At 37.0% G+C, this 11,954-nt stretch overlaps 1 long non-coding RNA gene across 1 annotated transcript; it reads right to left on the bottom strand.

Annotated features, from left to right (window-relative positions):
* Positions 1-236: 236 nt before the first annotated feature.
* LOC145795446 (uncharacterized) lies at positions 237-8,740 on the bottom strand. Its single transcript, XR_014336408.1, has 2 exons — positions 2,733-8,740; positions 237-764 (listed from the first exon to the last, which is right to left on the bottom strand). It is a non-coding gene; the product is annotated as an uncharacterized LOC145795446 (long non-coding RNA).
* Positions 8,741-11,954: the final 3,214 nt, after the last annotated feature.

Below are 11,954 nucleotides of genomic sequence, written 5' to 3'. Positions count from 1 at the left end.
GCAACACATGCAAGAATGCAACTAAGATAGGCTCGGCTATTCTAAGATGGCATATGAGATGCTACAGGTAACATGCATTCAACTTGGAATTGAAATACGATGCAGTTAGTATGATGCGCCGAGCCCGGTGCATGCAAGACAGATGAATGAATGCAAACATGCGAGGCATAAGGATGATAATTGAAACATGCCCTAAACTAACCATCATAAACTGGTAAATAAAAGGGAGAAAGATGTGGGGTTGGAAGACATGCATCACACATATGCACACTTATTACAACAGTTGGCCCTCTCGACGGAGGGTTCGAATAAGTAATACAACACCAACTAGCTAATCTAAGCTAATCTAATTAAGCTAGTTATTACACAACCAAAATAAATAATAAATTACAACTAATTATTACATAACTCTAATTAATTAACAAACTACCTAAGTAAGCAATTAAACTATCATGCAAACTACATGAAACGGACTGCCTCAGCTCTATCTTGAATGATAAAGGATGCATGCATGCTCGAGTCGCCTTGTCGAGAAATCCATCGCGACGCCCCAACTCGCCTTTGTTTGCAATTGATCTCAAAAACTTGCATAAGGCTTCAGAAGGCTGAAACTGCACCCTGGGAATCTGTGGGAAGGCTACCGACCAGCTATTGGCCTTGGAGACCACTTGCCGACCACTTTTTGTGGGAGAAACCAAAAGGGGTGGTCGGCCTACAAGAAAAGCTGGTCGGCCGACCAATTTCTACCTCTGGCTTCTGGTTTTCTGCAACAAGGAGCAAGAGAGAGGCATGACAAGGTATTTGCAACACATGTGTGCACGACCACTCTCCCCATCATTGCATAAGCTCTAGGGAGTGTAGTCCTTGATCCTCGGGCCACCAATCACGTATCTTGATGCATGATGACCGAGGAGTTGGATTGCATGACTCAATATGAAATGAATGCACATATAAACACATAAATGCCTAAACTCCATCATGTGTTAGTCAAGAGTGTCGGCGACTGAGAATCGAGGCACGTTTCATCACTTGGAGTGTGAAACGTCCCTCGTTTCCCGTGTTTGGACTAACTCCTATTCCAAACACAATGCAACAAGTAGAATGGCATGCACAATGCGACCTCAAGTATGCGATCCTAAAGCGATGCAACCAAGTCATGCAAACATGCAAAGGATGACGTGCAAACATGCAAACCAGCATACGTAATGCTACGAACTAACAATGGCATACTCAATGCATACGATACTATACGTCATACACAATGCACATATGAAGACTATCATACACAATGGAGTGAACAAGGCATGTGCAATGCAATGATCAAACATGCGACAACGCGGTATACTCAATGCTATGAACTACAATGGCATACTCGATGCAAAATGGACTTAAACCAAAATGAATGGGCTTCAGCCACACCCAAATTAGTGGCCATACATGATGAAAATGAGGCAACAAAACACATGCAAACATGCAAGATGCAAGGGCCTAAAATCTAGGGCACAAGATACAACTAGATGAAAGCATGGAAAGGATGAAATATGGCATACAACAACACATGTTCAAGCTCTGAAATGACATACAAAATGGTCCTGAATCATGCAAACAACTCATGTTATGCATATTGAATGGCTCAAATACCGAAATTAGTGAAGTGCATTACACTAGAGGTATGCAAAGCAATGCCCAAATGAACAAACTAACCCCAAACAGTCCCTATGCAGGCCCAAAACAGTGGCAAAATGGACTAAGATGATGGCTTGAAATGCACAAAAATGAAGCTCATGCAATGGCCCATAAATGAGGTATGCAAGTACAACTCTCAAACACATTTAAAGAGTGAAAAACATGGGAACATGACACAAGTATAGGCTCTTAAATAACATGCTCAATGATGCCAAGACATGGAAACACCTCAAGTTAAGCATGCAAGGGGCTCTAAAACTCAAGGCTAGGCAAGGATATTACACTACAATTATACATGGCAAGCATCATTCAACCAAGAGACGTCAAAAAAGAGCTAAGGAAGCCCAAAATATGAACAAAATCAGTTTGAAGTATGGCCAAAATATGCTAGAATCAATGGCCAAAACAACATGCAATGTAAAGCATGGTTTACACTACAAGCATGTGAAGCATTCAAGAGGCCACTAAACTAGTCAAAGACAGAGCTATGATATGCCAAAGAATGACCAAAAACCTACTGAAACATGACCAATACATGCAAGAATGACATGCTCCTTTGATAAGCCATGAAAGGGATTACTCTACACATGCAAAAAGCAAGCAAAAGGGGACCAAACCAGCCATGGCCAGAGCCTAGGTAGGTCCTAGAAGTCACCAAAAAGTGCCTGAACTAGGCCTCCAAATGGTATAAACATATGCTCCTTTGGTAGGCCAAAAATGCTAGTAAACAAGACAACAAGAGAAAGGGTCACCCCCCTCTGATCTAGGCCCTCAAAACCACATTATCACCACTAAAAATCTACTGGATTTCACTGGTAGGAAGGCCAAGCAAAGACTAGCTCGAATGCTTTATGGCATGGCACAAAACAAGGCTAAATAGAGCATGCAAGAGGGTAGATGACCCCCAACACCAAAAGAGCCTTAAACAAACATGAAAAACACTTAAATATGAATCTTTTTTCAGTTGACAACAAAGCTCAAATAAGCATGCAAATGAGGCTAAGAGAAGGATCAAAATAATGCTTAAAAGTGGGAAAAGTGATTACCCTTGAATCTCAGCAAAACCAGCAACTTCTCCAGCCCAAAACCAACTCTTTAACCTCTGAAAATACCCTCCAAGAATCTCAAATCAATGGTGGAGGTGTGTGGCTATGAGGTGTGGTGCAATAGGCCAAGAACAATGCACTTTTGAAGCCAAAATGTAGAGATATAGAAAGGGATATATATTTTGCCTTAAAAAATTTTTTTGGAACCTGGTATAAGGAGAGGGAGGCCCTCTCTCTTATAGAGGAGCAAAGGTTTAAGCTTCCTCAAGAAGCTAGAGTAAAGGTTCAAGCTTCCTTAAGAAGCTAGAACAAGGGTTCAAGCTTCCTCAGGAAAGCTAGAGCATGGGTGCAAATCCTCCATACACGTGTATGGAGGATACAATCTGTGCCTTCCAGTTGGCACATCTGGCAACAACTCACAGAGACAAAACTGGAGGGAGTAGGCCGACCAGTTAAGGTGGTCGGCCGACCACTTCCCCTGGTCAACCGACCAAGGCAAGTGGTCTCCCAAAAAATAGTTGGTCAGCCAGTCCATTTGATGGTCTCCCAACTGAATGCAAGCTAGTGGTATGATGGGAGATCAGCAAATGTGACTCAAAAATCAAGGAGACCAGTTTCCCAACAAGAAAATCAGTTGGCGAAGAGAGAAGTGGTCTCCAAGAGAAAAGGTGGTCTCCCACCCTTGTACCACCTTCAAAACAATGAAAACAAGGTTCATGCCAAAAATGAACCAACACCGATGCAAAACGAGGATTTGGAGGGCAAAACGCGCGGCCGGGTGCCCCGAAAACAGGTTGTTAAGCACCAAAAGTGGTGTGTGACTACAAAGGTGGTCTCCTGAGCTGTAATGTCCCTCTAGAGATAGGAAACAAGGTGTGTGCCAAAAACCGTGCCAAACGGAGAATGTTAAGCGATCTCGAACCGAGGCATGCCGCCGATGGCTCCGAAAATCGAAAACTAGTCTCCAAACGGGAACAGTGGCCTGCGACCACGAAAAGTAGCCTGCGGCCACTGAGAGATGGTCTACATGACCTCTTCTTCCCTCCGGGAAGAGAAAACAAGACTTAGTCCGCAGACCGAGTCAAAGTACAAAGAGTCCCGAGGTCCGGAGGCGAGGCTCTTAGCCAAGAACTCCGAAACCTCGAAACGAGTACAACATGCGCAATCACCGAGTGCTCAATCGATGACGTCTGAGTCTTAAGGTCGATCAAAAATGGGGTGTCTACAACATGGTGGTTCGGGGGCTGTTTTGAATTTTCGCCCCTGGAACGCCCTGTTTCGACTAAGTTTAAGTCATTTTCGGCTCTAACTCCCAACCTATGGGTCCGAATTACATTTCATCTGTTGTCACAGGTCTTTTTTGTCATGGGAAAACTGTTCATGAGAGCCACATGATGGTTCGGGGGCTATTTTGAATTTTCACCCTTGGAACGCCCATTTTCGACTAAGGGAATTACGTCAAAGTCAAATGCATATTGTGCAAAGTTTTAACAAGGAATAATTCTGCTCAGTGTTCTATAGTAAGAAGACGAAAGCAGCTATTAGTCTTTTAGGTTTTGTGATAAAGCAAGCTTGGCTAGATCACAATTTATCAACTTCATAAGAAGGGTCATTTTCTTCTTGCAGGCTCAAGGTGTTCACGTTTTGACTATGTTTCTTTGCCTTGCCTCTAGCTCGTAAAGTTTACCGTAGGTTGTTAAACTAAACTTTCTACATGAACTACAAGGAATATGAATAGTAATCACAACTTAGAACAATACTTTCATGCTTTTTAACAAAAAAATTAAAAATTAAAATTAAAATTAACCAATAGAAAGTGTTGTTTTTGCATGACAGTCATTGTCAAATAACTGATCGTTGCCAAGGTAGACATAAAAGCCTTTGAACAATAAAAGTGACAGCTTGCCCTGCCTTTAGTGTCTAGTTCAGCATCCAATCTTGCACATGCTAGTTTCAACTTTGGTAAAGGACAGTTGTTGTGGTCGCTCATATGATTTTCTTTTCTTTTTTCCTTCTCTATGCAAAAGCCAATTATATCATATGGTAGTATACTTGAAAACAAACACTGCTCTATAAAGATACAACTAAAAAGTTTAAACATGTTTAACAACATAAGAATATATGTTAATTCCTCATAAACACATGAAAGGGCCATTAAAGGATTTTAAAATGAAAAATGTGTAAAGAAAAACCAACTGTTTTTGACTCATTTTTTTTTTTTTCTTTTTTTTTGGTCTTCAACATAATTTTTTTTTTTTTTAGTTTGTCTTGTCGAATATAACCTAAACATTTAAAATGTTTTTAAAATTAAAACAAAAAGATCATTAAAGGAGAAAAAAGTCAATATGTCATAATAGTTGGACTTAATTTTCCTTTTCCATTTAGTAAAGTTGTGTCTGAATTATAATTTTTAAATAAGAATTCATTTATATTTAAATTAATGATGAAAGCCTTGAAGTTACATTAACAACATTGTCACTCAAAAGATACAGTCAAAATATTGGGTTCAAACAAGGTAATAAGTTTTTTATTAGCAAAGAAAAGCTTTATTTGAAGCAAAACGTTACAATACAAAATAGAGTACATAAAGAGAAACATCACATAATACAAAGCCATGTGCAATGCAGCAAAGTAGAGAACTAAACTAGAAAAATGGCTGAACTTGTCTGTATGTGAAGACCAAAACAGAATAAATGAAAGCAAGATATATGCCCTCAAAAGCAAAAACACACCAAATCTGCCAAACGCATCTTATTCATAGGCTAATAATAAAGTTAAGTGCTTAAGTAACAAGACAGATGGTAATTTTCAAGCATCTTATTCAACCCAAGTGGTATTTCTAAGCTTTCTACATGAAACTGATTAAGGAATTAAACTGCTAGCATATGAGTACGGTGGTAGTGGAGGTGGTGTTATCACGTAAAACCATATCCCATAGCTAACTATCAAAAACAACGGGGAGATGTGCAATAAGGCACTAAAAGGATGCAACGGGCGAACAAGTACAATCACCATGATTGAGGCAAGAAAGCATGTTGTGGTCAGTGGACAAGTACAAAGATTGAAGAAGTAGAATGGTTTTTATGTGATGATATAATTTTTGCATAGAACTACATTGAAAGAATTGTGCGTAGTGTTGGGGGTAGTAAAATTATTGGTGCAAATATGTATAACATCAAATTTGAAGGAGACAACATCAGAGCCAAAACCCCTAGTCGTGTCCCAAAAACTCAAATTGCTCAAACACTGAAGCATCCAGTTTACAGCTTCATTAAAGAAACCATAACTTGAAGACACAAAAAACAAAACTTCAAAAACCAGCAAAATAAAAACAAAATATTGTTTATATAAAAGTTCATAATATTTATTTTAAATTTTTTTAAAATAAAAGGAAGGGCACTATAAACAAATAAAAGATCAACTAGTAGTGTGAATCAACAATAACAATGCTTACAAACAATCAAACATTACTCACTGATTTACAAGAGAATTACAGTAAAAAGATGTACAACATCAACATTTCAATAGTAGAATGACCATCCCACTACAAACAAAACCAAAATCTCTTACTAGTCACACATTAAGCTAATATATTTCTAAAATCAAATTAAGCTCATGAGCTTAAATTTGGGATTTCTGTCTAGAAATTAACACAAACCTATAGCAAGTGTAGGAAATCAACACAAAAATCTGGATTTTGAGTTAAGAAATCATCACACAATCAAACAACAAAAATCATATAAAAACCTAGAGCTATGTATGAGAAATGGGGAAATAGAGGAAGGGAGGAAGAGAGAGAGAGGGAGAGAGAGAGAGGGGGAGAGAGAGCGAGATCGACAAAGAAGGAGAAGACTGAGAGTGACAAAGAGGGAGAGAGAGACTGAGAGCGACAGAGCGAGAGAAAAATACCTGTGATTAAGTGGTTCTAGTGATTTGTAGGTGGCGATGTGCGACGGTGGCGAGTGTAGGTGATGAGCGGGGGTGAGGTTTGGTGAGAGCAAAAAGTGATTGGGACAAAACAGTGTATATTGTGTGTGTGAGAGACAGAACAAATAGTGTATATATATTAGGCGTCAAAATCAATTGCTTTCTCTCAATAAAAAAAAAATTCAACCTTTAGCGACTAAATTATTTTTTTGTTGCCAAATAGTGATGAATAATGATTAAAATTGTTTAGCAGCCAATGATTAATTAATAACGACTAATATATTGGTAGCCAAAAGTATCATTTGGCTACTAATTTTTTTTTCATCGGCAAAAATTAAATATACGGTGGCTAATTTTTTTTGTCACCAAAAGGTGTAAAAAAAATGTCCATAATATTTGGCGACTAAACTATATTTTTGTCGACAATTAACCTTGTTTAGTGACTAAACCTACAATTAAAAGAGTAAAATATAAACTTTTGGTGACTGATTATTATTTAGTCACCGATTACTATATATTTAGTGACTAAATTTTGTTTTAGTTGCCAAAAAGACAATATATCTCGACTAAATTCAAATAGTAGCTGAATTGTGAACCTTTGGTTACTAATTTTTTTTTGGTCGCCAAAAGGTACATTTTTGGTGACTAAATTTGTTTTGGTCGCCAAATGTGTAGTTTTTTGTAGTGACACTCTAAACCCACATATATGATTTTTCTTTTCCTTGAATATTTTGGAATCCATTAGTCTTATTATGAAGTAATAGCAAATCTAATACAGTTTAGTGACTTCTATCCACATGAAGGTTTAGATTTGTTACTGAATTTGACATTGTTTCAAAGCATTAACGATGTTCTTGGTAATTGCAGTGATTTCTACCTTTGTACTATCTAATGAGTCTTATCGTATTTCTTTCTTAAGTGGTGATAATTTTTCGGACTGGAAGGACAAAATCCTTTTGACATTAGGGTGCATGGACCTTGATCTAGCACTCCATGTGGATGCCCTCTTGAACCCACGGATGAGAGTTCCACTGTAGAAAAGAATGCTTATGACAAGTGGGAGCGATTTAATCGCTTAAGCCTAATGCTCATAAAGTCACATATCAACCAGATCATTAGAGGCTCATTCCCACCATCTGATAAGGTTAAGAACTACATGAGGGTTATTGAAGAGCAATTTGTTAGTTCTAACAAGGCATTGTCAAGCACCCTAATGAATAAACTATTAGGTATGAAGCATAACAATTCTAGGAGTGTGCATGAGCACATTACGAAAATGAGAGACATTGCAGCTTGTCTTAAGACTTAGAGATTAAGATTTTTGAGTCATTCTGTATCAATTTCATACTCAATTCTCCTCCTATGGAATATGAAGCATTACAATTTTTTTTATAACACATAGAAGGAAAAATGGTCTATCAATGAACTCAACACCTAAAAGCACAGGGCTACGGACACAAAGGGTCCCCGGAAAACAGAACCCAACAAACCGGAAATCAACACCCAGATTACCGAAACTAACCAGGCTAGATTAGAAATAGGGCTAGTATAGGGACGAGCAAATCAAAAACAACAAAACTAGAAATAACTTACAGCATTGTTGAAAAATATGCGGGAAAAATGCTAGTTTACCACCGGAAATTGCCTTCACTTTGCTGTAAGTCACCAGATCTAGTGTGGTGTCAGACAGGTGAAAAATGGAAGGGGAAAGCGAAAGTCAACGCTGGAGAAGAAGGATAGCCAAGATCTACAAGGCTGAAAGCAAAGTTGGCGTGGAGAATGTCAATCGGTAGGTTCCCTTCCCCTCAAAGAGACAAGATTGGTGAAGGATGGATGAGAAGAATAAAGATTTGAAGGTCGCCGGAGAAGCCATTGGAGATAGCCGAAAATCGCCTTAACAAGTACAAGATTTTGGTTAAGAAAGCCTATTTTAAAGTTAAGAATTACGATTCTTTTTTTAAAACTTGAAGGATTAGTAATTTGACATTTCCAAATATAAACACTTGTCAATAAGCAAATTCCTTTTTTACTTCAATTTGTTTGTTTGTTATTTTTTTATTTTTATATAAATATATATTTTCACAAAACCCTCTTAATATGGGTCCTGCATAAACAAAGAAAAAAAATTAAATAAATAAATAATTGACACCTTGCTAATGTCAAATATGACATACATAGGGCAATGCAAAATACTACTTAGACAAATGACAATTTTTTTTTTTTAGAAATATTAAATATTACATGGTAAGTTATCACATAAGATTTGATGGAAATGCACTTTAGTTGCTTTTTGGTTGAACCACCTCTAACTATCATGGACTCAGTCAGGCCCATGTCAGCTGTTGGACAGCTCAATAATTGAAGAGAAGTTGAACCATTGTATGATAAAAGTAAGAAAAATTAAAAATAATTCTCATTCCACTCACATGAATTTTGTTGATATTAGCACCCCAAATATATATATATATATATATATGTATATATTTGAAGAGTAATGTTATACAAATAAATTATATATATATATATATATATTTATTAATTAGTGTGGCATTTACAATATTATTATAGTGAATCCTGTTTCAAGTGTCAATGTTTTGTTTAGTGTATGACACATCAATTAACCAAAAAAAATTGAAAAAATCATAAAATTTATATAGCAGTTCATTATCCAAATCCTTATAGGGGTCCGGCAATTCATGATGTAAGCATGGTATCCTTCCCCCATAGAACAAATCTGTCACAGTAAGCCATAGCTCTCATCACTCATCTGCTAGTGTGATTAGATTCCCAAAATCCACAAGCAAAAACTTTTTACCAATCAAAGGGTGTGCTTGACTCATCCACCAACCAAACAAACTGAAACAGCAAACCTAACAAACCCAAATATTGCACAACCAACAATGCAACAGACGTGTACTTTTTACATAAATTGTGCATAAAATGTTATGTGGTTAGGGTTACAAGACAGCATACAAGTTACTTTGGCTTGTTAAATGTTTGTTAGAAATTAACTTATTATGTAAACAAGTCAAGTCAAGTTTAAACACATTTTAAAACTTGTGGAGAATTTCCAAATCAAGTTTGAAAAATTTGCTACTGGGCTCGACTCAATCATATGTATTATAAAAAATCAAGCTGTCTAAGTTGGCTTGCAATAAACTCAATTAAAACTCATTTAAAATTAACCTAAAAGAATTGAACACATTTTGAAATTTATTAAGTTTTCAAGCCGTGTTGAACAAGCTACTACTAAACTCGATTCATTTACAACCTATGTGCCGCTAATATATGTGTTGTTAACACATCTTGGGAGCTAAATTAGTTTACTATCATGACAACATCATTTTGTGCACAAATCAGTATCTACAACATTATCTCTTCACAACCAAACTTCCTTGTATCAAATTTGTTACTCCCAAAATAAAAACAAGTCAATTGCACCTCTCCCCACTGTCATCTTCATGCTTCATGCGTACATAATGCAATATCCATATTCGTATCTCTACTTTTACCCACCCCCCCTCCCAAAAAAAAAAAAAAAACTAGATGAAAACAAATGTTAAAAAAAAAACCCGCATCCTATCATGTTTGAGAGAAAAAGCTACAGCCTGCCAAAACATCACAAACAATGGGCTAAAGCAATTCTTGGAGGAAAACAACTTGGCCTTCCAAAACATGAAAGAAATGGACTAACTCAGATTGAGGTCAAGTTTCTCACCAACTTCACCATTACAGCCGCTAACGGTGGTTGTTGCTTGGTCAATCTGTGCCTTTGCTGGAGGAAAGAACCTATATAAAGGCTATTTTTGGGGCCTAGGATGGTGAATTGGGTCTTCAGCACTTCCCCGAAAATATAGTGGAAGCGAACTATTAGATTATGCGATTGGAATGAAATCAGGAATCCAAAAAATTGATAATGGATTTTTGTTGTTCAATCTCACTTAAAGTGGTAGAGATTAAAGTTCTAATAATTCTCAGGTATATGGGGTTTGATACAATGAAAGGTGCTTATACTTTGAACTAGATTGGGGCAAAGCTGTTGGAGGAGAAGCCAATGTGAGAAAATCTCCATTTAAATTGCCATTCTCTTTTACCACTTTCTTTGGATTCAGCTCACACAAGACTGTTGAGCTTGAAGGGCCTTCTCTAAATAGGATGCTAATTCAATGTCAGTATACAAGAATAACACAACTACAACCACATTTTGTATATATAACAAATCATCAAAAGAAAGCTGACCTGAAAATTGGATTGTTGGGTTCGATATTAACTGTGCCTCCATTGCCACATGAAGCTGATTCATCTGATCTAGTGATGGGAGGAACAAAGATGGGTGGAAATTTGCAAGGGAAAGAGGGGCCTGGTGGATTGTCTGGAGGGAAAGGATATGGCCTCTTCATTCCAACCATCTAAATTACATTATATAAAATAAATAATAAAAAAAACCCATAAATATTGGTGAAGCAATTTCCATTAAATGTCATTAAGAAAAGAGTAATGATTTATCCCCCCTTTTCCACCCACCCCCTTTGACCCCCTCTCTCTCTCATTGGTTACCTTTTCTTTTTCTTTTTCTTTTTTTTCCTGCTCCTCCAATCACCCCCTGCCACGTGGCAAAGGGGGGGTGAGGGGGTGACTCCCAAAAGGGGGTCCCAAGCATTATTCTTAAGAAAAATCATAGAATTGAAATATGTAAGAATCCCATACTAGAATAAAGAAAATGCTAAGCTTATAGAATTATTATACAAAAAAACTCATACAGAATAATGTGACAAAGGCAATTATCAATCAACCTTTTGTTTTCCAATGAATGAATGTAAAATTTAAATAGGTCAAATAATTCTATATAAAATTTCTACATATAAATCCTATCAAACATATAAATGTTCCATATTTCCAATGTCTTGATTTTGATGAGAAAAACCAATTCTAGCTCTTTCCAAGAAAATATCTATCAAATTATAAACTACAGAAATTAATGATTTTAACAGAGTCACCTTAATAAATAGAACCTGCTCTAGTGAATCTCAACCAAATGCAGGAAAAATTGCGGCATACCGGCTAAGAATATGAAATGAAGTTGAGCATTACCTTCTCTTCCTCATGCCACTAAGGTGTGTAGTTGTTGCCATGAAAACTTTGGTTTAAAGGGGTTCCATCTGATGATAATTGATCTCAAATGGTGATGAAGTACCTTATGATTATGTGATTGACTTAATTTTTGTGTGTGGATAACATACTGTTGGCTTTTTGGCTTTCGAAGGTTATTGTTGTAATTGCGAGCGTGCCAGCAAG

This window comes from Camellia sinensis, chromosome 7, assembly GCF_055761805.1.
Source record: "Camellia sinensis isolate YWXY chromosome 7, ASM5576180v1, whole genome shotgun sequence".
NCBI classification, from domain to species: domain Eukaryota; kingdom Viridiplantae; phylum Streptophyta; class Magnoliopsida; order Ericales; family Theaceae; genus Camellia; species Camellia sinensis.
Note: the sequence above shows the minus strand (reverse complement) of the source record. Positions and strands in the feature narration are given on the sequence as shown.